Source organism: Rhinolophus sinicus, linkage group LG02 (assembly GCF_036562045.2).
Source record: "Rhinolophus sinicus isolate RSC01 linkage group LG02, ASM3656204v1, whole genome shotgun sequence".
Classification (NCBI taxonomy): Eukaryota; Metazoa; Chordata; class Mammalia; order Chiroptera; family Rhinolophidae; genus Rhinolophus; species Rhinolophus sinicus.
The window spans coordinates 145,093,650-145,117,421 of NC_133752.1; the positions used below are offsets into that span (position 1 = coordinate 145,093,650).

At 40.0% G+C, this 23,772-nt stretch overlaps 2 pseudogenes; both read right to left on the reverse strand.

Moving 5' to 3' along the window:
- Nucleotides 1-1,777: 1,777 nt before the first annotated feature.
- On the reverse strand, nt 1,778-7,202 carry LOC109452916 (E3 ubiquitin-protein ligase rififylin; annotated as a pseudogene).
- Nucleotides 7,203-7,551: 349 nt separating this feature from the next.
- On the reverse strand, nt 7,552-10,939 carry LOC109452914 (cytohesin-2; annotated as a pseudogene).
- Nucleotides 10,940-23,772: the final 12,833 nt, after the last annotated feature.

Consider the following 23,772-nt stretch of genomic DNA (forward strand, 5'->3'; position numbering starts at 1 on the left):
TAGGAAGAGGTAGGTAAAGCCTCAGCAGAGAAAGCAAGTTTTAAATTGGGTAAGAGTCATCCTCGGCCCTGAAGTTATTGCTAGAGTTTAACTGAGTTGCAATCGAGGAGTAGCTGAATCCTTTGCTAAACTTGTAGGATTGTAAACTATAGTACTTACCGCCCAGCAGAAAGATGTCTTCACAGGGAAATCTCAATTCCCCCAGTTCCTACAAATGCTGTCGCCCAGAATCAAATCATCCAGGACTTGATATAATGTCAATGTAAATGGTCCAGTGTTTAGCTGACAACTACTTGATGAAATTATTTCATTTCCCCAAAAGGGATTAGTAGTTGATGGAGGGAACGCATAAGTATGTCTGTACTGATAAATAGGTTTCCTTAGAGGTTTCCCACAGCTTTCCAGAATCATGAGTGGTTCTTCTAATCTGAGATCTTGGCTGCGTGGGGGGAGGGAGGAGGATCTGCTAAAGTCCTCAAGTATTTAGGGTTTATACAGTTCATCCATTGGTAATGACAGCACACACAGCTCTTCTGATAGCATGTATGTTTGTCCTTGGCTAAGCCGCTCCAGTTTCGTTAGCCCTTTGGCTCTTCAGTGATGTAAGGACCTGAAGAGGGCTCAAGAGTCTGACCTACTCATTGCATGGTCCTGCCTAAAGGGCCTAGAGAATGCTTCTTCCTCACCCACCCCCAAATCAGTAGACTGAGAAAGGAAGGGGAGTAGAGAGTCCCCACCAACCTGGGGAATTAAGACCCAGCTGTCTGCTCAAGGGCTGAAACGAGCTTCATACAGTACTTTTTGATACCTGTTAGGTGCTCTGTCTTACACATTTGGTCTCCAGGAACTTCATGAGAAGTCTGGCTAGGGAAGAACAAGTCTCTTTGCCCAAGTCTATGCGTTCAGTGAGACTGTGTTTAAAATTTTCGTGGGAAAGAGACTTCATTCTCAGGAAAAAATGGTTTAAAACTCCTATCTGTTGGAGAAGTCAAAGTTAAGCAGAAAGCCATTGCATCCACCCAATACTTTCCGTTTCCTCAGAAACTAAAATTAAGGATGGCGCAAAGTCAGGCCTCAGAGCAGCAGCAGAAATGATCCATGTGCCATCTCGCACACAGACTGGAATTTCCCAGCAGTTGGGAACCAGATGCTTTGTTGGGTCCCAACAACGTCAGGTCGGGGGACTGATAGCTTCCAATCCCAGCACTTAAGGAAGCAACTCTTAATGACTTTGAAGTTTTTCAATAGCAAGATCACTATTGGTCTGGTAAGCTAACATCTTTTCAGTCTGAAGAAACAAGTGGATTTCAGGCAATGTAGCAAGAAACATTAGCAAAGGTAGGTTAAAGCACAAAAAGCCAGAGAGACCAAAAATACATCCAAATGCGCTGAGAAAGAGAACCATTTCTACCAAGACTTCTGATTGGTAAAACACAGGGAAGCAGCTGAGGAGAGTGGGTAGGATACAGGAGGAAGAAAGATATGGACCAAGTTCTGTAAAGTCCTCTCAGTTACCATCATCACCCAAGGTCATTAAAACAGGGACTTGCCCATGCAGTCTGTAGCAGTTCTCACTATCTTGGGCTCTGCCAGCCAAGAAGTGCTTCTCTGTGGCAAGACAGGCATGCCCAGAGGTGACAGAGCATCTTTGCTGGCCCTGATCTTGGGAACACTGCAAATTTTTGTATTAGGCTGCCCCTCTGCAAGCTGGTGAAGCCTGTGCCCAACACCTCATGCTATGTCCCTATAAGGCACTGAAGAAGCTGGTATGAAGCCCTCAGAATCGGAAGACAAGCATGGCTCAGACCACGTGATGCCGGCAGATGGGACACTCATGCATTTGCCACACTTGGTACAGGTTACCGTGTGGCCACATGCCAGCAGGACACAGTCAGTGGATGAGCCCATGCAGATCTTACACGGATTCTCCTCCACGCTCCCCCGTTCTGGTCTTCAGCACCACACACCAGGTGCTGGAGTCCTTTTTGGTCCTTGTACAGCCACTCGCCCTCTCCATCAGCCCCCACTTTTCACAGCAGCCCTTGTAGTTGTCGTTGTGAGCCAGGATCTTTCAACTGCCACATAGTCAGACCTTTAATGTCCTCCAGGTTGGTCAAGTCAGACAGAGGCCCTCCATCTATTCTCTGAAGTGATGGACTGGGGCTCATCCTCAGCAGGTGCTCTGGCTGTGCTCTCCAAGTAGACGGGTTCTTGGTCCTGAGACGCATGGCCACTAGCCGGCTGAATTTTCTGAGCCTGGGCTGGGGGAGCAAAGGTGGCTTGTGAGGGTGAAGAAAGGAGTCTGGGTGAGGTAGGAGGTACTGTGCTGGCATGAGTCTGGGTCAGCAAGGTCTGTTGCTCAAGGAAGTCTTGGGACAAGGTGAGCATCTGAGTCCTGCCCTCCTGGGAGATTACAGGCTGCTGACCAAGCACCAAGATCCCCAGGACCTCTTTCTCCAGGCATGTTTTGGTAGAGATGTCATAGAGGTTGAAATAGTCCCTCAGGTCCTTCACCTTCATCTTTATGAGCTCCTCCCACTGAAAGGCTGTTGCTTGGAATCTTTGGCAGAAAAGGCAGAGGCAGGGCCCAAACAGGTCATGCAGAATTTTCTTACAGTCCAATAAGGTCTGCTCTCTTGCCATGTTTACAAAGTTGGCCCCACAGACCTTGAAGCTTGGATCCGAGCCTGCTGAGGAAAGGAAGGAGCTGTACCCACGGTAGGAATAGGCCTGAGTCCTGGATCCCAGGAGTGGGGCCTCCTCAGGCTGTCCAGGCAGAACCAGTTGCAGCAGGTTGCCCACTTGATAAAATCTGACTTACCCTCCCGCCCAGCTGGCACCTGGGAAGGGGAGGAAAGGGGTGGGGTCCAGGCCACAGACACCTGAGGCAAGGTGTCCAGACTCTGCTGCCACTGCTGCTCTGCCTCTGGAGCTGAGGGGGGAAGGCGGCAGTGGTTATAAACTCACGGGCTGCCGCAGGAAGTTAGCTGACAGTTTATTTTCTTTTAGCATTTTGAATATATCAACCCACTGCCTTCTGGCCTACGAAATTTCTGATGAGATATTTGCTGATAATCTTATTGAGGATCCCTTGTATGTGACAGCTTGCTTCTCTGTTTCTGTTTTTAAAACTCACTGTTTATGGCTTTTTGACAGTTTGAAGGTAATGTGTCTCTGTGTGGGTCTCTTTGAATTCATCCTTTCTTAGATGTTTGTGTTTATGCCTTTCATCAAATTTGGGAAGTTTTCATCCATTATTTCTTCAAATAGCTCAGCCCCTTTCTCCATCTCTTCTGAAATTTTCACAATGCATATGTTAGTTTGCTTGATGCTATCCCACAAATCCTTTAGGCTCTGTTCACTTTTCTTCTATATTTTTTACTTTCTGTTCCTCAGACTCAATAATTTCCATTATCTGATCTTCAAGTTCATTATTTCTTTCTTCTGCCTAAATTGTCTGTGAATCCCTCTAGCAAATTTTTTTTCATTTCAAGTTTTGTAATTTTCAGCTCCAGAATTTCTTTTTGGTTTCTTTTTAGGTTTTTCTATCTTTTTATTGATATTTTCATTTTGTTCAACCATAGTTTTCTTGACTTTCTCCACATCTTCCTTAAGTTCTTTGACATCTTTAAAACTGTTATTTTTAAGTATTTTTCTAGTATATCTGCCATCAGATCTTTTTCAGTAATAGTTTCTGTTGATTTTTTTCCTAGAATGGGCCAAACTTTTCTGTTTCTTTGTATATCTTGTGATTTTTTTGTTGTTGTTGAAAACTGGACATTTGAATCTAATAATGTGGTAACTCTAGAAATTAGATTCTCCCTTTCCCCAGATTTGCTATTGTTCTAGTATTTTCATTGTTGCAATCTGTCTCTATGCCAAGGATCAGCGTAGGTGTAAACTTAATGTTGTCTCTTGTCTTTTCTAAGCCTGTACCTTTTTCTGGGCATATGCAGTCACGTTCTAGTTTTCCTCATCTATGCAGTTGCTTTAGAATGTGCTTGTTGTCTTTCTTGTCTGGTTTCCAAAGGCGGGAAGAGAAAAATAAAGAGGAGGGGAAAAAAAGGAGCTACCAGTCATTTAAATCCTCTGGAAGTCACTTCAGCCAGAGTGGAAGGGACTTGCAACAATAGAGCAGGGGCAACAACAATGACTCACCATGTCTTTGTCTGCACCTCTGTGATCAGAAGCAGAAATCAGAGATCAGAACACAGATCACCAACATGTGGAGGAGAGGGTCCTGTTGGCCCACTCTGGATCCCACAAGCTGCTTGCAAGCCACTCCCAGAACTTGTACACAGCTGCCTGCCATGGGGCTGGGAGTGGAGGATGGGTAGCTGCTACTACTGTGTTAAGAGCTAAAATTGACCAAAATTAATTACAGTTTACTCTCCAAGCCTTCCCTTGGAAGTTGCAAGTCTTCAATAGACTCCAGAGTTCCAAAATAGTTACATCAAACAGATTGTGCCAATCCTTTTTTTTCTAGGTGGGTAGACATCTGTGGTATTTCCTACTCCACCATCTTTTCAGAATTTTCTCTAGCTTCTCAAACACATGAAATAAAGTTAAAATAACTGTTTTAATATCCTTGTCTACTAATTTTAACATCTGTATACTTTCTGAATTAGTTTCGGTTGATTGGATTTTCTTCTCATAATGGATTCTATTTTCCTACTTCTTTGTATGTATGCTAATTTTAGATTGAGTACCCCAACATGTGAATTTTACTTTGTTGGGTTTTGGATGTTTTTGTATTCCTATAAATATTCTTGAGATTTGTTCTGTGGTGTAGTTAAATTACTTTGACATAGTTTGATACTTTTGGGTCTTGCTTTTAAACTTTGTTAGTTGGGGCCAGAGCAGAGTTCAACTAAACTAGGGCTAATTTTTTCCCACTATTCAAGCAATCTCTTCTAAATACTCTGCCTAGTGACTTATGAGGTTTTGTTTTTTTCACTCTGGCTAGTGGGAACAGACACTATTCCTGGTCTTATGTGAGATTCAGATACTGCTCTCAATCATTTCAAATGATTCTTTCCCCAGTAAGTGGTTTCATCACGTACATGTACTAAACAGTACTCAGCAGAAGACTCAAAGGGGAAACCTCTAAAGCTCTCTAAAAGTCCCTGTGTATAACTCTCTCCTCTCTGGTATTTAGCCCTGTGCTCTCTACCCACCTTAGCCTCCATCTCAAGTCAGGGTGACCACCAGTTTCCTCCAACGTTCTTCCTTGTGCCATGACCTAGAAATTCTCTCCAGGCAGTAAGCTGGGACAAGCATAGGGTTCACTTCATTTTTTTCTCATCTTTAAGGAATCACTATCCTTTGTTACCTGAACTCCAATATCTTGAAAACTGTTGTTTCATATATTTTGTCCAGTTTTTTTTGTTTGTTTGGTTTTTTTTTCAGTTAGATTATCTCAAATCCCTGTTACTCCGTCTTGGGTAGAGAGCAGTGTCCTACTTCTATTCAAGTAGGACTGGAAAGAGGCCCCAGCCACATAGGTTATAGTCTTTAATTATTTCCTTTTATAGACATTTGTCCCTGATACCTTAGGATTAGGGTTCCCACTCATAGAGTGTGGGCATAGTTGAGAAAAAGCTCTTATACTTTGTTTTCAAGTCTCAAAAAAAAACCAGTTTTGAAGATGACAGTGAAATCAAGTAAGGCAATCCACAAATTTGGAGCAGATAGGGCTAGGTCCAATCAAATACAACTAGAAGTTAATTCTGATAACTTTCATAATTCCAAGCATTGGGAAGGTTAACAGAGTAAATAGGAGCGATGCCTAAAGCTGTGCATATTAGATCATGAACCTAGTTACTGTATTTCCTTACTTCCTGACTGACAATTATTGTCAATTGATGATTTACTTAGAGTAAAATTTTAACTTGCTGAAAATCTGTGTGCCTTATGCTGCTTTGGACTTGCATTGTTTCATTTTGTATTGTTATTTCATTTTGTATTTCATTTGTTGTATTATTTCATTCTTTGCACTTTATAGAGAGGACAGATTAAAATCAAGTTAGGAATAATGAAGTTCTGGCAGTAACTTCTAAGGAAGAAAAATACATTTTCAAATAATACTTCCAGGGCCACTTAATTTTGCTACAGCTTCTCTTCATGATTCATTGTCTCATTCTAGGGATACGAAGCTGCCACCTTGGTGAATTTCTCAAAATTATTATATAGAAGAACGGACATATATACTTAGCATTGTTCCATATTAGAACTAGAATGAATTAAAACGGAACCTGTTACCTTTCTTTTTTAAAAAAAACTGTTCCCTCATGATGGTAAATTTTCCACTGGGCAGTTAGTCACAGAAAGCAATAAACTTAGCCAAGCCTTTTTTTTTTATCTTGGTAATGTTAAAATTGGCCAGTTACTGATGACAGTAATATCTATATAATGTCTCATCTGTGAATGATAACTTCTCATTATAATATTGGAGTGAACAAAAATTTGTTGAGTTTTGTGGAAGCCAGGAATAAGCCAGGAAAGAGATTTAATAGAGGGAACTAATTGCTTTGCTAGAAGGATTTTACATATATATAACTTTACATACATGCAAAAATATTCTACAAAAGTCTCTTGTTACTGTTTTTTCAGTGCACAAAGATTTCTAGAATAACTGCTTTATAAAAATAGAGTCTTAAACATTTTTCTGCATGTTTTCTTATTCAACCCTACATCATAGAAATCTATTCAAAGCAACTGGTATAACGGTTTTTGTTAGGTACATAATGATGTGGGAACATGGCATAGCTATTCAACAATTACTATTGATGACATTCACATTGTTTCAAGGTTTTTGCCATCATGAGCAATAAACATACTTATTTGGTTTCTGTAACCTTTCTGGTTAGCTTCTAAGTATTTTATACATTTGGCACTACTGAGAATGGAATATTTTTATTTGGTTTTTAGGTGCCTATTGCTACAGTAAAAAAATCGTATTGATTTCTATATGTTTTGCTACTTAAGAGGTTGTCTCTGAGAAAGGGGAGATAGAGACTAAGGACCTGGGGATATTTTTTCAAAACATGTATTATAGAATTAAATGACTCTTTAAACCATGTGCATGTATAATTTTGATTAAAATGAAAAGCTTAAATACAAAATAATAAATGGTAACGGGGCATCCCTATAAGTTTCTGATTTTAACTGAAATGCTATAGTGTTTTACCATTTAGGATCATATTTACTATTTGTTTGGCTATATAGCCTTTATTATATTTAAGTTGTTTCTTTGAATTCTTATTTACTTAGACCTATTTTATTATTTACTATTTACATTTTTATTCATAAATGATGACTTTTATCAAAAAATTTCCAGCATTTATTAATATCATAATCTTAATATGATTATAATAAATTATAATCATTTTCTTAATATTAAACCATCCCTGCACTCCAAAAATAATCTTTACTTAGTTGTAAAGTATTATTCTTTGCTAATATTTTGTTTAGAATAACTGCCCCACAAAGTAGAAAATTCCCTACTTTTTTTTAGTGGTTAAATAATTAATAATTATCAACAGTCTGTCATTAATTACAAATAATGAGAGAGGTACTAGAGGTTGTGAATTTTGCAAAGGGGAAACCAGTATCTGCAGCCGCTGAGCCCAGGGGTCCAGCCACCAGGGTGGGGCAGCTCCTTAATAAATAATTGGGAGCAAGGGAGCAGGGTTGCTCCTGCTTCTTCTTGACAGAAACCTGCTTCTTCCTTGCCGCAGCATCCCATAGAAGGGGCCCATGCTCACAGCTGCCTGGATGAACTTGATCTACTTGTCCGTCTCCTCCTGTGTGGGGGCAGAGATCCAGTACACTATGGGTTCCCCTCAACCAACCAGCCATACTGCCCCTTGTCATTGGGTATGTAAAGCTCAAAGCAGTTTGGTTTCCAGGAGTTGTCCACTTCTTGGGTGCTCAGATTCTTCTGGGAGATGATGATTCCTCTCGGCTCCTTGTGTGTTGTGTATTCAAAACAGAGGCAGTTATCTGTGAGGAGCCAGCCCTACCGGTCCGGGTTGAATAGGGTGTGGGCCAGGTCATTCCCATCATCCTCAGGAATCCTGAAGGGCTCATGTGCCTGAGCAGATTCTCAGCAGGTCTCGCCCTCCTTGATACTTGGGTTCAAGGCCACAAAGCGCTCCAGGTCTGGCTTGTCCCAAACGTTGGGATTGTAAAGGCTGGTGTTCAGCATGATCGGCTTGACAGTACGTAGCATGTGTCCGTGGACTGGAAAACCACAGGACTGCACAGGCAGTAGCATCTCGGGGAGAAGGCTTTCATCATCTGGTCAATCTTCTGAGCCTTCGTGGGGAGGCAGGAAGCTCCATAGAAATTGCCTGAGGGCCTGCACCAGATTGAGGTCGGTGAACTTTTGCAGATCTGCAACGGCCTGGAGCGCTGCCAGGCTCAGCTCTTCCCTCTTCCCCATGGCTGTCTCTTTCAGGCCTTTGCCCTTATACAGGAAACGGGCGAGCTCCTCGGTTGTGTACCGGAGAAGTTCGTTCTCCACCAAGAACTAGACTCCTTCTTGGGGTCCATGTTTGAAGTTCTTCCTAACCATTGCCATTTCCAGTTCGTTGCAAGGTCCTACTGCTCTCATCAGTCTCTAGACCTTCCACCTCGCTCATGGCTTCACTGAGCTCCTCCTGCAGGTAATGGATCTCCACTAGCACCTCCTGCTGCGGGGCAGGACATTCTCCAGCTCATCTGCTCCTCCAGAGTCAGGTTTGGGAGCTCATAGACACCGTCCTCGGTGGCAGCTGGGAAGACCCGAGAGAAGTCTCGGGCTGACCTGAGGGTGCGACCTGAGTTGCATTGGCCCGCAGGTTCCCCCGAGCCTGCTGGAACGCTGGGGAGCCCCCAACCCCACAGTGCTGAACAGACTCCCCCTTCACCTCCGAACTGCCTTGCCAGTAAGGTGTTTTGTATCTGTATAAGTGAGATTTGTAGGTAGTTTTTTATACAAAGAAAAAGAAAACTATAGTTTATATTAAAGAAGCTGAAACAGCTAGTGATGTAATAAAAAGAGCATAAGTTTATAAGTCAGAGGTGACATTTAGGGAGAGGAGGGATTGGGGGTCCTGGGTGAAAAAGGTGAAGGCATTAAGAAGTACAAATTGGGGGCCTGCCGGTGGCTCAGGTGGTTGGAGCACCATGCTCTTAACTCCGAAGGCAGCCGGTTCGATTCCCACGTGGGCCAGTGGGCTGTCAACTACAAGGTTGCCAGTCGATTCCCACAAGAGATGGTGGGCTGTGCCCCCTGCAACTAACAACAGCAACTGGACCTGGAGCTGGGCTGCGCCCTCCACAACTAGGATTGAAGGGACAACAACTTGACTTGGAAACAGTCATGGAAATACACACTGTTCCCCAATAAAGTCCTGTACCCCTTCCCCAATAAAAATCTTTAAAAAAAAAAAAGAAGAAGTACAAATTGGTATAGTCACTGGGGATGTAAAGTGCAGCATAGAGAATATAGCCAATGTTGCAACACCTAGTATAGTGCCAGGTGGGTACTAGACTAATCAGGGGTTCACTGCATAAATTATATAAATGCTCTCTATATAAAACTAATATAAAATAATATCGAATGTCAAGTGTGACTGGAAAAGAAAATTTGTGAAGATGACATTTAGGGCAGCCGGATGGCTCAGTTGGTTAGAGCGCCGCCTCTCAACAAGGCTGCGGTTCAATTCCCTCATGAGATGGTGGGCTGCGCTCCCAGCAACTAAAGATTGAAAACTGCCACTGGACTTGGAGCTGAGCTGCGCCCTCCATAGCTAGACTGAAGGACAACGACTTGGAGCTGATGGGCCCTGGAGAAACACACTGTTCCTCAATATACCCCAATAAATTTTTTTTAAATGACATTTAATATTAAATATTTCCAAGCAAGCCAAATAAAACAATTTTAAAACTCCAAGCACTATGTTCCATCATCCCACCACATTTGGCATGAAGCTTCAATCAAGAAAGATGCAATAACACTACAAAGTCAGGATGTCATTGTCCTTAGAGTTGGCATCAGTCAACCACAAATCCTCCCCTGCAATGGCAAGACATTGAACCTTTTAGATGCTGAGTGTTAGGTTCCATCCCTAAGGACATAGGCTATAGACCTTGCTAAATTTTAACTGAAATGCTTTCTTTCATGTTTTATCATTTTATGTACCATTACCAATTCATGTAAGCACTGGGAACATTTTAATTATTGTAGCCAATCCACAATACCATTATTTTCAACGAGAGCCCATTTCTAACAACCATCAACAATTAACAATCCATTAATATCTCCGTTATAAATTAATTTTTGACATTCATTAGTTTAATAAGCAAAATATGTAATGTTGATCAGAGTTAAGACAGCCGAAATGCTTCTGGTGATCCCTTCGCAGTGTAAATTCCCAATTAGAAGGCTAGCTGCACCTAGAGTATAATTTGGCATATCCATAATATTTCACTCTCTGTACTAAAATACTTTAAATTATAGATATTATAACACCGGATTCAAATACCAATTCTGCCACTTAATAGCTATGTAATATTGGATATGAATGTAATTTGATACCCTTGAGTCTCAGTTTCCTTAAGTGTAAAATGAGGATAATACCTCACGGAATGGTGAGAATTAAATAATGGATATGAAAAGCCATTATAAACTTCAAAATAGTCTACAAATGTTAAGCATTATTATTAGATAATAATACCTCAAATAGAGGTTAGGTTTTGTTGAGATCCTTTGAGGATTTGCCCATTACATGGAAGGTTAAATGACCTCTAATGTTCACCTATTGTAAACATTAGTTTTGATGTTCTCTTTGTCTGTCTAGGAACACAGGGGGGAAAAAACAAAGTAAGTTATGGAGTTCTTAACCCAGAAGGCCAAAATAATTACCTTATACTGCCTGAAATCCTTACCCATTCCAGAAGAATAGTCTCTATCAAATGAGGACTGACTTAATAGATTTAATTATAATAACGAACATTTATTCAGTGTTCATTATCTTCCAGACAGTATGCTGAGTACATTATCTTATTTAATCCCCACAATAACCCAATAAAATAAATATTGCTTTTAAGCCCATTTTAAAATGAGGAAACTAAGACTTAGAGAAATTAGGTAACTGTCCAATTTGTGGTAAAGGATTTGAATTCAAGAAGTTGTTCTTGAGAACTTATATTCTAAACACAACAATTCATATATAAATATATGATAAATATTAATTATGTTATATAAAACAAATAATATACATAATATATAAAACAATATAAATATTTAAAATATAATAAATATGAATTATGTATTATATAATATATGACCATACAAATTCTGGACTTACGAACAAGGTGGACAGACAAAATACATGATGTCACCTTCCTTTCTTAAAACAAATGTACATAAGCTTTCGGCTAGTTGTCCTGAATTTCAAGAATTAACTCACAAAAGCATTGTATAAGCTTACCTGTATTGTTTGTTTCCCTGTCTCATTTCATGTTTCTCCTTTTTTCAGTCTTCTCTTTCCCCGCGTGTGGTGGATTGTCTGCAAAGATAGCTACCAATACTTCCTGCCATTCCTATACATGCATGCTGCTCTTCTCATCAAGACATGTCATCTATTTCCCCACCCCTTGAATCTGGACTGGTCTTGCTATTTGCTTTAACCATAAAAATGTGGGTGAAATAAAGCTGTGACAGTTTGGGGCTTAGGACTCAAGAGACTTGGCAGCTTCCATGTGTCATTCTCTTGGAGCCTTGCAGAAAAGTCCAGCTATCCTGCTAGAGATTATGTGGAGAGAAAAGCTCCAGCCAACAGTAGACACCAACTGACCAATGTATGAGGCCGTCTTGGATCACTTATACTCAGCGGAGCCTCCAGATGAATGTCATATGAGTGACCCCAGCTGATAGCACATGGAGCAGAAAAGCCACAGAGCTGTAGCCAGGCAATCTACAGAATAGTAAGAAATTTTTAAAAATTGTTGTTTTAAGCCACTAGGTTTTGTGGTGGTTCGTTATGCAACAAAGGCTAATTGAAATATGATGGGCCAAAGGCATTTAGATAGAATGGCCACATCCTTGGGAGACGTCTTTAGGTAAAGAGAAGACTGTCCTTGAGACAGCTACAAAAAAGCTTGAAGCAGTAAAGTAAAATACGTGGCTGATTTGGGTCTGTCTTATCCAACTACAGATTTTTCACTAAATTAGCATAAGGAAAAGATATCCAGGTACAAAGATCTTTAACTTTTTTCTGACTACATATATAAGAAAACATGAATGTGTCTCACTTTGTCCAGTACTCCATGAATGTGTCTCATTTTGAGCCAAACAGGAGAACAGTTCTCACACATAAACATCTTACTCCTCAAAGTTGGCTTTAAGGTGCAAAGAGGTTGCTTCCCTCCCCTGAGACTTAGAAACCTACACTTACTGGATGGAGAATATACCAAAATACCAAGCTTCTTAAGAGCTACATTTGGAACTGCAGCCAATTCCCAATTGTCCATGAAATGGAAGTTAAATGTAGTTTAAAACTTATCTGAGGAAAAACATTTTTATTTTTGTTTTTCTATATTTTTGGAATATATTTAGATTCATTTTTCTCATTATATTTTACCCATAACATATTACTAAAATGATATCTCATTTTCCCCAAGCCCAACAGGGAAAAGAGGCCCTAAAATATTAGAAGAAATCATTTTAAAAGTAAAGTTTCAGGGTGGCCGGACAGCTCAATTAGTTGTCTTCAACTAGATTGAAGACAGCAAGCTGCCGTTGAGTTTCCAGAGGGGCAGCCAGATGGCTCAGTTGGTTAGAGCGCGAGCTTCTCAACAACAAGGTTGCCAGTTCAATTACCGCATGGGATGGTGGGCTGTGCCCCCTTCAACTAAAGATTGAAAATGGCAACTGGACTTGGAGCTGAGCTGCCCACTCCACAGCTAGATTGAAGGACAACTACTTCGAGCTGATGGGCCCTGGAGAAGCACACTGTTCCCCAATATTCCCCAATAAAATAAAATAAAATAAACAGTCATGGGATGTAAAGTACAGCATAGGGAACATAGTCAATAATAGGGAACATAGTCAATATTGTAATAATTACTATGTATGGTACCATATGGGTACTAGCCCTATCGGTGATCACTTTGTAAGGTCTAATCACTATGTTGTACACTAAGTTGTCTACCTGAAGCTAACGTATAATATTGTATTCAACTATGATTGAAAACTAAATTGAAGGAAAAAAATTTGGGGGTAAGTCTCACTTACCTTAAAGAAGATCACAGACTTCTCTAATCACATTCAGGTAATAAAAACAACCTCAATTCAGTGATAGAAATATGCGATGCTTGAATTTAAAAAAGTATTGTTTTGCAAAACCATAATACCATAATTAAACCTGACAAAATTAACAATAATTCACTAATCATTGAATACTAATCTGTGTTCAGAATTCTCCAATGTCATTTATAGTTGTTGTTTTTTTCAAACCAGTATCTGATCAAGCATGAGGATTATAATCAATAGGTTTTTGATTTCTGAATTAAGCACAAAGATTCCTGACCTCTGTCCCAAGAGCTGACTCTGCAGTCCCATCAATTTATTGATCCAGTTCATAGAAATCATCAAGTCAGATCTTCTCTGTCTTTCCTTTTGGGTACAACTCTGGGTTAAAGAGGCAATAATTGCCTAGATCCAGTTAGTGATCTTGACTGGGAAAGCATCAGCTCCCAGAGGACACAAATTAAGGATGAAAGTTGCTAACTGCTCTTGGCCAACTGTATGATGGAGAGCTGTGTTAAGGAGCAAATAAATAAATAAATCCTCTTTTGTTATTTAAAATTAAAACTAAAGGGCTGTGGTTAGCAATTTACAATTGCTTGTGTCTTCAACAATGAAACAAGCCTTTAAGAGTCACTTGGGACCCAATAATAAGGACTCTTGACTTGCCCACTGTACATTTCTGGTAATTTCTATTATTGCTGAAATAGTTCAGGAAAGCTTCCACCAAAATCACAGGGAGAAACCACAATGATGGGAAATGAACAGATCCATTATAACGGGGATAACTGTAATTGGACACAACCCCTGTTTCTCTACCCAGGAGATACACTAGCCAGATGCTAAGACTGAGCAATCGTTTTTACCCTTCCTATCTTAAAAAAAAAAAAAAAAAAAAAAAATTTCCCTTCACTCCTTCTCATTCCAAGAACTGTGAAAAACACTAAATACGAAAAACACATGGTAACTGTTGCTGTCACAAATATTTGCAGAAGAATAGGGGAACTTGAGAAAACCTTAAACTAAGAACCTAGAGATGAAGTAGCTGGAATTTACACAAGCTTCTGCCCCCAGCCACCCCAAAACTAACTTCCGCTATGCTTTCCCTTCCTCCTTGAAAGCAAAGAATATAATCAAAAGTAGTTCTCTCAACCTCCAACTTAGGGAAGGGCCATGGTAACCACCCAGGAATTACAATATGGTTTGTGTTAAAGCTACCATAGAAATGCAGAAAACTATTGATAGGATGTAATTTACAATGGGAAGTAAAACTGTACTGCCCACCTTCCTTCCCCCTCCACCCATATTCTCTTGCCTAGGCAAGCAGAGGACTATAATTTCACCTGTAATAAAATCTAAGGATAGCTATAAATCGACTAGAGAAGGGGGAACACTGGTGGACCTCCAAGTTTCTGGGCTACTATGGAGAACTCTGGGTGGGGTCCAAAGAATAAGGAATAGGGACCTGACTACATAGGAATTTCTTTAGGATTTAAGAAACTAAGGGAAGGTAGTTTTCTATATAGTGAACGCAGTTCACTAAGGTAGAAAATGAAATCAAGAGTCATTCTTTCAAGGACGTTATGCATTTGACTGGTAGGCCCCTGCTGTTGCATCTTTTCAGGAACCTTTGGATTACATACAACAGGCATAGGTGAGAATCCCCAAAACCTCACAGTGTGCTGCTAGGATGGAGATATAAAAGTCAGTTTTGTATCAAGCAGTTTGTGGGGACAGAACCCCAAAAAGCAGTTTCCAGGCTCTCGGCCTCACATAGAAAGGTGTTGGCTCAGGTAGTAAATGGCCATCAACTGTGATTGGATGGCCATCAGCTGTGGCTAGTTGGCCATCAGCTGTAACCAGTGAGCCATTGGCCACTAATATAACTGCTGTGGCTACGCTAGCAGAGAGAGAAAGAATGGGGGCTAGCAAGAAGATGGCGGCTGGGCTGGCAAGCGTGGATGGCAGTTTGCGGACAGTGTGGATCCAGCCTCTAGTGAGACTATAGTGCCGCCAGCGAGAATATACTAGTATGACTCCCCTACCTATGGCTCCGTGGGTGTTCCTTTTTGGCCTCACCATATCCTGCGTTCTTGTGTGGGGAGTGGGAGCAGAGACTCTGCACGACACCCTGCACGACACAGTTCAAGGTGTTTTGTGTTTGTTTGTTTGTTTGTTTTTGAGGGAGACAGATATATAAGACAAGTATATTAACAACTGGTAGCACAAGTTTTTAATTTATAAATATGTATGTATATACAGTCAATCCTCATCATTCACGGATTCCATATTTGTGAGTTCATGGTCATCCACAGACACGGGCAGGGCAGTGAAAACCCTGAGATGCCTGATGGGCCTGTTCCCAGGTGAGGTTGTTTATGTTCTCATACTGTAAACAAGCGTTTTTGTGGTATACTTAGTGACATGTTTTTTGCGTTTTGCAGGTTTTGTCACTGATTGCACTGTTTAAAATGCCCCCCATGTGTAGTGCTGAAGTGCTGTCTAGTATTCCTGAGTGCAAGAATGCTGTCATGTGCCTGATAGAGAAAATACGTGTGTTAGATAAGCTTTGTTCAGGCATGCTACAGTGCTGCTGGTGGTGAGTTCAATGTTAATGAACCAACAATGTATATTAAATAAAGTATTTTTAAACAGAAACACAGATAAAACAAGGTTATGTACCAATCAGTGACAAAAACGTGACCAGAGGCTTTTAGGAAATCCAACCCTGTATATCTCCTAGGAGCAACGGTTCAGTATTTGCTAATTCAGTGCTCATGGTGACTTTAGACCATAACTACTGTAAATAATGAGAACTGACCACACACACACACACACACACACAGACATCAACAAGGTCCTGTGATCAAGAAAGTATAGCAGCCACTGGTGGTGGAGAAGGGAGCTCCAAGAATAGAATTTGAGAGATTACCTATATTTAGAGAATAGCAGAGAGTCAGTGAAGGATATAGAAAGGCCAGCCAGTCATAGAGATTGATAAGAACTAGAAGAGAGGCATTTCAAGAAAAAGGAAGTGTTGGTCAACCATGTCAAATGCTTTAAAGAGGTCAAGAATGGGGACTTAAAAATTTTAAGGCCTTTGAATGTGGCAACTGAGTGACCTTCAGTATATTTTTGTAGCTTGGGGAGGGTGGGAACCAGTGAACAGATATTGAAAAAGTGTCTTTAGTAAGAACAATAAGTGTGGACTGTGCTTAGAAGTACGGAAAAAGTTTAGCAAACCAGAGCATGAAAGGATTTGTTGTGGTTTTGCCTTGCTTTTTAAGATGGAAGATAAGCATACGTATTGTATTTGTAGGCAGATGGAAAAATTAAAGGCACAAGCAGAAACGCATAGTCCTCTAAAAGGCAGAAGACAATGAGGTTAAGAACACAGGCAGAAGGGTCATCCTGGCCTTGAAGGAGAATACTTCCTTAGAGATGAAAGCCAAAGTAGACTTCACAAGTTTCATTTTAAACAATATTTTTACTTATTCAATTCTATTATATATATATATATATATATATATATATATATATATATATATATATATAGAGAGAGAGAGAGAGAGAGAGAGACAGAGAGAGAGACAGAGAGAGAGAGAGAGACAGAGAGAGAGAGAGAGACAGAGAGAGAGAGAGAGAGAGAGACAGAGAGAGAAACAGAGAGAGGGAGAGAGAGAGAGACAGAGCGAGAGAATTACTAACCCACATTCCTATGGAAAACATGTTTACTAACTATATTACAGCATTTATGTAGTCATTTTTGTCTTTTTTTTTTTTTAATTGGGTAACAGTGTGTTTTTTCCAGGACCCATCAACTCCAAGTCAAGTCATTGTCCTTCAGTCTAGTTGTAGAGGGCACAGCTCAGCTCCAAGTCCAGTCCCATTTTCAATCTTAGTTGCAGGGGGGCGCAGCCCACCATCCCATGCGGGAACCGAATCAGCAACTTTGTTAAGAGCACTCGCTCTAACCAACCAAGCCATCCGGCTGCCCTATTTTTGTCCTTAACCTAGATACTATTTTCTAAAATATCCTATTTTCTAAAGTTATTTAGGGTAGTTGTTTCATCACTCTTCGAGTGTGATTGTTTTTTATTTATAATATAGTTAAGTTCATGTGTTACTGTTTTTATTCCACTTTGAGTTCCCTCCCCACTCTCACTAATTTGAATAATTTATTTTGGGAGGACGGGGAAGGACATGTGTAGCATTACTGTACCATACTAAAAGGTATTCTCAAAGAAGTGTTAACCCGATCCTTAGCCATATTAGCCATTCCCATTCTCCTTCTACCCCTTTTCCAACCACCCCTTGTAATGAGTATCTTGTTTCTGAGACCTGCACTTTTTCCCACTTTTTAAAAATTGTATGTGAACATGTCTGAAGTAGAGACTGTTAGCTACCTATCCCAACATCTCTTCATCTTTCTAAATCTGAATTTTAGTTTGGCACATAATCACCTGGATTAAATACTTCCCTGTTCCCAGTCTCTCTTGCAGCTATATATAGCCACATAAGTTCTTGCCAATGAGATGCAAGTAAAAAAGGTTGTATGGCAGATTTTGGCAGACTGATTTAAAAGATTGCTGGCATGCCTTCTTTTTCTCTTTCTCTCCAATCCTCTAGCCTGCTGCTTGGAACATGAATGTAATGGCCTGAACTCCAACAACTATCTTAGGCCATAAAAACAGGGTTCTGGGGATGGAGGAGTGGAGAATTTAAAAGCCTGGATTCCTGATGATATTTTAGACTCTTCATACCATTTTCAGACTGTGTGCGTGCCTGTGTGTGTGTGTGTGTGTGTACTTCACAATTTTTACATGGCACTTAGTAATGTCCTCAATGTCAGTGAGGATGAAGGTAGCCTTACACTATTCTTGCATTTAGATATTTCTTTCTGCAGCCTCACATTTTGTAAACTTTGGGTTGTCCTAGAAAACTAAAGTTCAATGCAATATTAGCACGCTCACTTTAAGATATGGAGTTTAAAAGCTAAAATACGCATAGATTGAGTTAAATATTACTTCAGGATCACTTTCTAATATGAAGAATTAAACAGATGAAGCTTAAATGGGACTATAGGTGGCATGAAGTTTGACAGAAAATATAGATATAGAAATAATTGACCAATTATGACATTTATCCCTGCTCTTTCCTCATATTGATGAAAACAATAAATATGTTAGTATTTAATCAGTTTTCTATTCATGAGCATCACGCAATAAGCCATACATGTTGAACAGAAAATCGAGAAACATAAGGGCTTCTTTGGCATTTTCCGGAGGATTTCAAAGCTAGATATGCTAGATACTATGAGGGAGTTAGATGTTAGTTTTATTTCCATGTTGCAGTACCTAACAAACCTGGAAACACAGAACTCAACTGATCTGAGGTGCTCTGAAGTAAAAAATTATTTCCCTCATGGATCTGGAACTTGATGCATTCATTCATTAAATTACTTATTAAGTAAGAATCAAGATAAAGCTACTAGGAATAAAACCACTTCTGTGAAGACGTCTGTTGGCATCTGCAGGGGTCAAGGGAGTTGCCCATTGGCTAGGAATTAAGAATGCCCCTTTGTGAGTCTGGAGGTTTCTGAGAAGTCAAGAGAGACTCAAATTTGTACACTTTAATATATATTCTTATAAATTAAAAAAAGAGGGAGTCAGTATCCTCAAGGTAGGAACAGCCCCTCTGTATGTCTCCCTACTGTTGTCTATTAGCAGAGGTCAAGTGGGAACCCCAGAATTCTGCATGTTCTGGCAAGATTCCCCACTCTTCTCAACATTCACAGGCTCTTCTACCACCATCCCCTTTGAGGTCATCATGCCCTTTATCCCTGGTAATGTCAGTTATCACAGGAATCCAAGATTCTCCAGACATGCCTTATATCCTGGACTCTACTAGTCCTACAGTTTGTACATCAGGGCTTCTAACTCCATTTTATACCCCGTCCCATCTTTTGAAATTCTTTCACAACTGAACTCAAGATCAAATATCTGCAAAATCCGTTATATCCTCAATTTCTTTGAACATTCCTTTCACCTTCTTGCTCTAACTGATGTAGGAAATTTCCGTGAGTGACAGGATCCTGTCTCATGAAACCAAAGAATGGAAGCACGGACAAAGGAGATGCAAGGCATTGTAAAAGAGAATAGTTTATTAAAAGCAAAGAGTCACAGCTCTCGGAAGGAGAGAGGGTCCCCGACTGGGGTGCCCAACCTGGGGCAAAAAGGATCTTATTTTTATATCTTTCCTTGTCTGTTTGGAGAAGGGAGCTGACACCTTCTAATGGAATTCGTCTATCAGGTTTGTTTTGTTTGCCCATCCTAAAGGGATTAACGAACCCATTTCTATCGATTAGATCTGTTCCGTTTGTCTGGCCAAAATGGATTTATGAGATAACTTATTAACCTCAAGGAGCCATTACATTTTGTCCTGGAGTGAATGAGCCATTGCAGAACCTGGAGTTTCAGGATATGGCTGTCTTTTGTTTATTACACCAGGGACCTTCCTGTCTACCTAACAACATGTTAACTAACCTGTCTCATAACTGCAACCTGGCTCTCCTCTGATGGCAATGTTTCTCCTGCATCCCTCTTGAATGTAGTTATCACTCCAACACCCTTTGGTACCATTGGACTTAGAGGAAGAGAGTCCGTTTCAAATCATATTTTATCAGATTACACCGCCATACACCTTCATGTGTTCCTCCTTTATTTCCTCTTCCCCTCGGTTACTTTAATTTCTTTAAACTTTTAAGTCTCGGCTCTCTGTCACTCTTTCAACTTCCAGAATTGTTGGTGATTTCAATATTCCTTCAACGCCTTGGCACTTTAAGTCTGAGATCAGGTACCAGCATGGTTGGGTTCTGCTGAAAGCCCTCATCCAGGTGGCAGACTGCTGACTTTTCAGTTGTGTCTTTACATGGTGGAGAGGGAGAGCTCTCTGGAGTCCCTTCTATAAGGGCACTAATCCCATTTATGAAGGCTCCACCTTCATGACCTAGTTACCTCTTAAAGCCCCCACCTCCTAATACCATCACATTGGGGGTTAGGATCTCCACATCTGAAGTTTGGGGAAACAGAAACATTCAGTCCATTGCACAAATCCAAAACTGCAACATTCCAGGATTAGACTACCAAAATAGTCCTAACTACATAAAAGACATACTAGTTTAAAAGCCCTTAGACTTACTTTCATCCCTTTCCCTCTTCCTAAGCCTTCTCTTTCTTTCCTCTGGGTTTTATCCTTTCTTATCTCATGCCAGACCTTGTTCTGTCAGTTATCCTGTCTTCTTCAATCCCTCCCTTTCCACAGACCTCTTCTTCTCTCACCTTTCAAACAAAAAACAAAAACAAACCCCCCCCCATTCCTCAACAAGCCACAAAAATAAAACCCTTCCCTCAACTACTAAATATATACAATACTATCTTTTTACTCCTCCATCTGTCCCTTTCAGTCTCAGCTAAGGGTGTCACATTTCACCCAATCTCCCAAACTAGAAACCTCCTTATCTCTTCCCCCTTTTCTCACTGGTCTTCAAGGTCAGAAATTTATCAAAATTCTGGGTGACCTTTTCTCTTCACTCCCACAGCTACTGCTTTAGTTCTGTGTCTACTCTCTTGCCTAAAATACCAGAGCTGGTTTGTCTGCAGTCCTTCTCCACTCCAGGTGGCAAATTACATTCTGAGCATCTACTATGTGTCTGGCACTGGAAACACAAGACAAATATGACACTAGTTTCTATATTCAAGAAACTTGTCCACACACACTGCAGCATCAGTCCCATTAAAAACTTCTCTTTGTTGCCAATAGAAGTTCAATCTCCTTAGGCAGGCATGTAGGGCCCTTTGCAATGTGGCCTGAATCCACCTCTCTAGCCTTCTCTCTCACGTCTCTCCTAAGTTCCAGTCACACTGAACTTTGCACAGATCCCTGAAAATTCCATTGCCTCTGCTTCATATATGCTATATTTTCTGCCTGGAACACCCTATATTCTGCCTCTCACCATTGGCCTGGGAAAAATTTATTCAGCCTTTGAAACTCAGCTCTTAATCATTATCCCACTTTGATGCTTTCCCAGACTCCCCTACCTAGTTCTTCAGGTTGCTGTTCCCACAGTACTGTTTATAGCTCTAATATACAAGGCTAAGTTATAGTACTCATTACAACACATTATAATTTATCTGTTTACTTTTTAAATAAGTTTATTTGAGCCAAACTGACGACAATGCTGGGGAGCAAAAATCTCAAGTGCTCTGGAGTATAACAGTTTTGCAGCTTCATTTATGCATTTGAAGTTAAGGGGGGAATGTAAGGAAGATTACATGGAGGTGGGAGAAAGCAAGGCACAGAGGCATTGGATTACAGGATAGTTAATAAGATTATGTGCCCTCTTGAGGATTAATGCCCCCTTTGAGGGGCATTACTTCTGGTATTTCAAAGGTGTGTTAACCTAGATGCACAATAATCTATTTACTTCTTTATGTTTTTCATAAGACAAATCCTGGAGGCCAGGAACAATATTGCTCTGCAGAATCAGGCACATAGTAGGCTCTAAATTTCAATTTATTTTTTCCAGAGAGAATGTTTCATTAAAGTGAAAGCTTGATGCACCAAGGAAGTGCACTCTGAAAGAAAATGGATGGTTCCCAAATATATATATTTTTAATGAATCTCTTAGCATTTGGTCTTCTCTTATTTCCCCCCAAATGGCATTACACTGCCTTTGTTTCCTAGAAAAGGGAGCATTAAAAAAATTGGCATTGAACAACTTAAAAAAATGAGAGAAAAAGAAGGCCCCTTATCTTTGAAACAAATCCTATTTCTCCATTATCCCTTTCTTTCTTTTTCTTTTTTTAATTTTTATTGGGGAATATTGGGTAACAGTGTGTTTCTCCAGGGCCCATCAGCTCCAAGTCAAGTCATTGTCCTTCATCTAGTTGTGGAGGGTGCAGCTCAGCTCCAAGTCCTGTCACCGTTTTCAATCTAGTTGCAGGGGGCACAGCCCACCATCCCATGTGGGAGTTGAACCGGCAACCTTGTTGTTAAGAGCTCACTCTCTAACCAACTGAGCTATCTGACTGCCCCTCCATTATCCCTCAGTTATCCTGCAAGGTGCTGAACAAAATGGTGTTACATAATATTCTTCCAAAATCTAACGTCTGAATGCGTATGTCACCTTCTTGTCACTGCCTACGATATACAATGGAAAGAGCACAATGAAGTATTTACTTATGGCAGAGTTACCCTGGAACTGTAATACATTCTCTTTCATGAAGACCATGAAATTAAAAGCCTTTACTACCTGATTTCTTCTGATCCGAGACTATTGCTAATTTACATTGAAATAAGCATATATCTCTCTTTTTATAGCCTTATTTTCTATAATATGAACTCCATGTATGTGTGTATATATGTATGTGTATATATATATAGATATATAGTTTATGTATCTATATGTGTGTGTGTGTGTGTGTGTGTGTGTGTGTGTGTGTGTGTAAGGTGATGATGTTTGGGGTAGAATACCATTTTTTGATTTCAATATATTTCATTTAAGAATGTAAATTAGCTTTTTAATGCCTCTTCCTTCACCTAGCTATTCATGCTTTTGTCCACCCACAGTTAGATACTGGTAGCAAAACTCAGAATATGAAAAAGCTCACCACAAGACACAGTCATTTTTAACCCTTTCCATTACAGTTAAACCAGACTGATAGGGTACGCTTCCAAATTGTGGGAAGATAATGATGACATCAGAGAACATAAAGAAATGTAAGTTGCTGTACGTGATGTTTATATTTAGCTAGGTCATGGTGTCTCCCTTAAACTTTATGAGCAATTTCTTATTCTTTATACCTAGATTACTACTTTGCTCCTTTTCTGTTTATTTGCCTTACAAATATAAAGTTAACAACTTCTAAATTATTTTCTTATTACCATGTTTCCTGAAAGTAAGACCTAGCCGGACAATCAGCTCTAATGCATTAAATTTGGAGCAAAAATTAATATAAGACCGGGTCTTATTTTACTTATATTAATTTTTGCTCCAAAAGACATATTAGAGTTGATTGTCCGTCTAGGTCTTATTTTTGGGGAAACACAGTAGCAAACTCCCTCATAAAACTGGATTGTTCTCATCTGTTATAAACTTTTTAAAAAATTGCTCGTGTCAATTTATAAAGATCTTTTTTGCTATTAGTGACTGTATACACATTTAAATTCAGTCCTCAGAAAAATATCAGAGAGAAGGCGCATGCTACAATGATAATTGATAAGTAGTTTCTGAATTTAACAAAAAATTGGCCTGGGAATTTCTTTTCTCTTAGGAGACTGTTAGGATTAAACTTGTGAAATGGTACCTAATACTTGTCAAGTATTTTCTAATTTCTGCCAATTCGGATTGCAGCGTTCTATCCCCAAAGCCCTGACACTATAGCTATACGAGGTATGACAAGTTTGCCAACTTG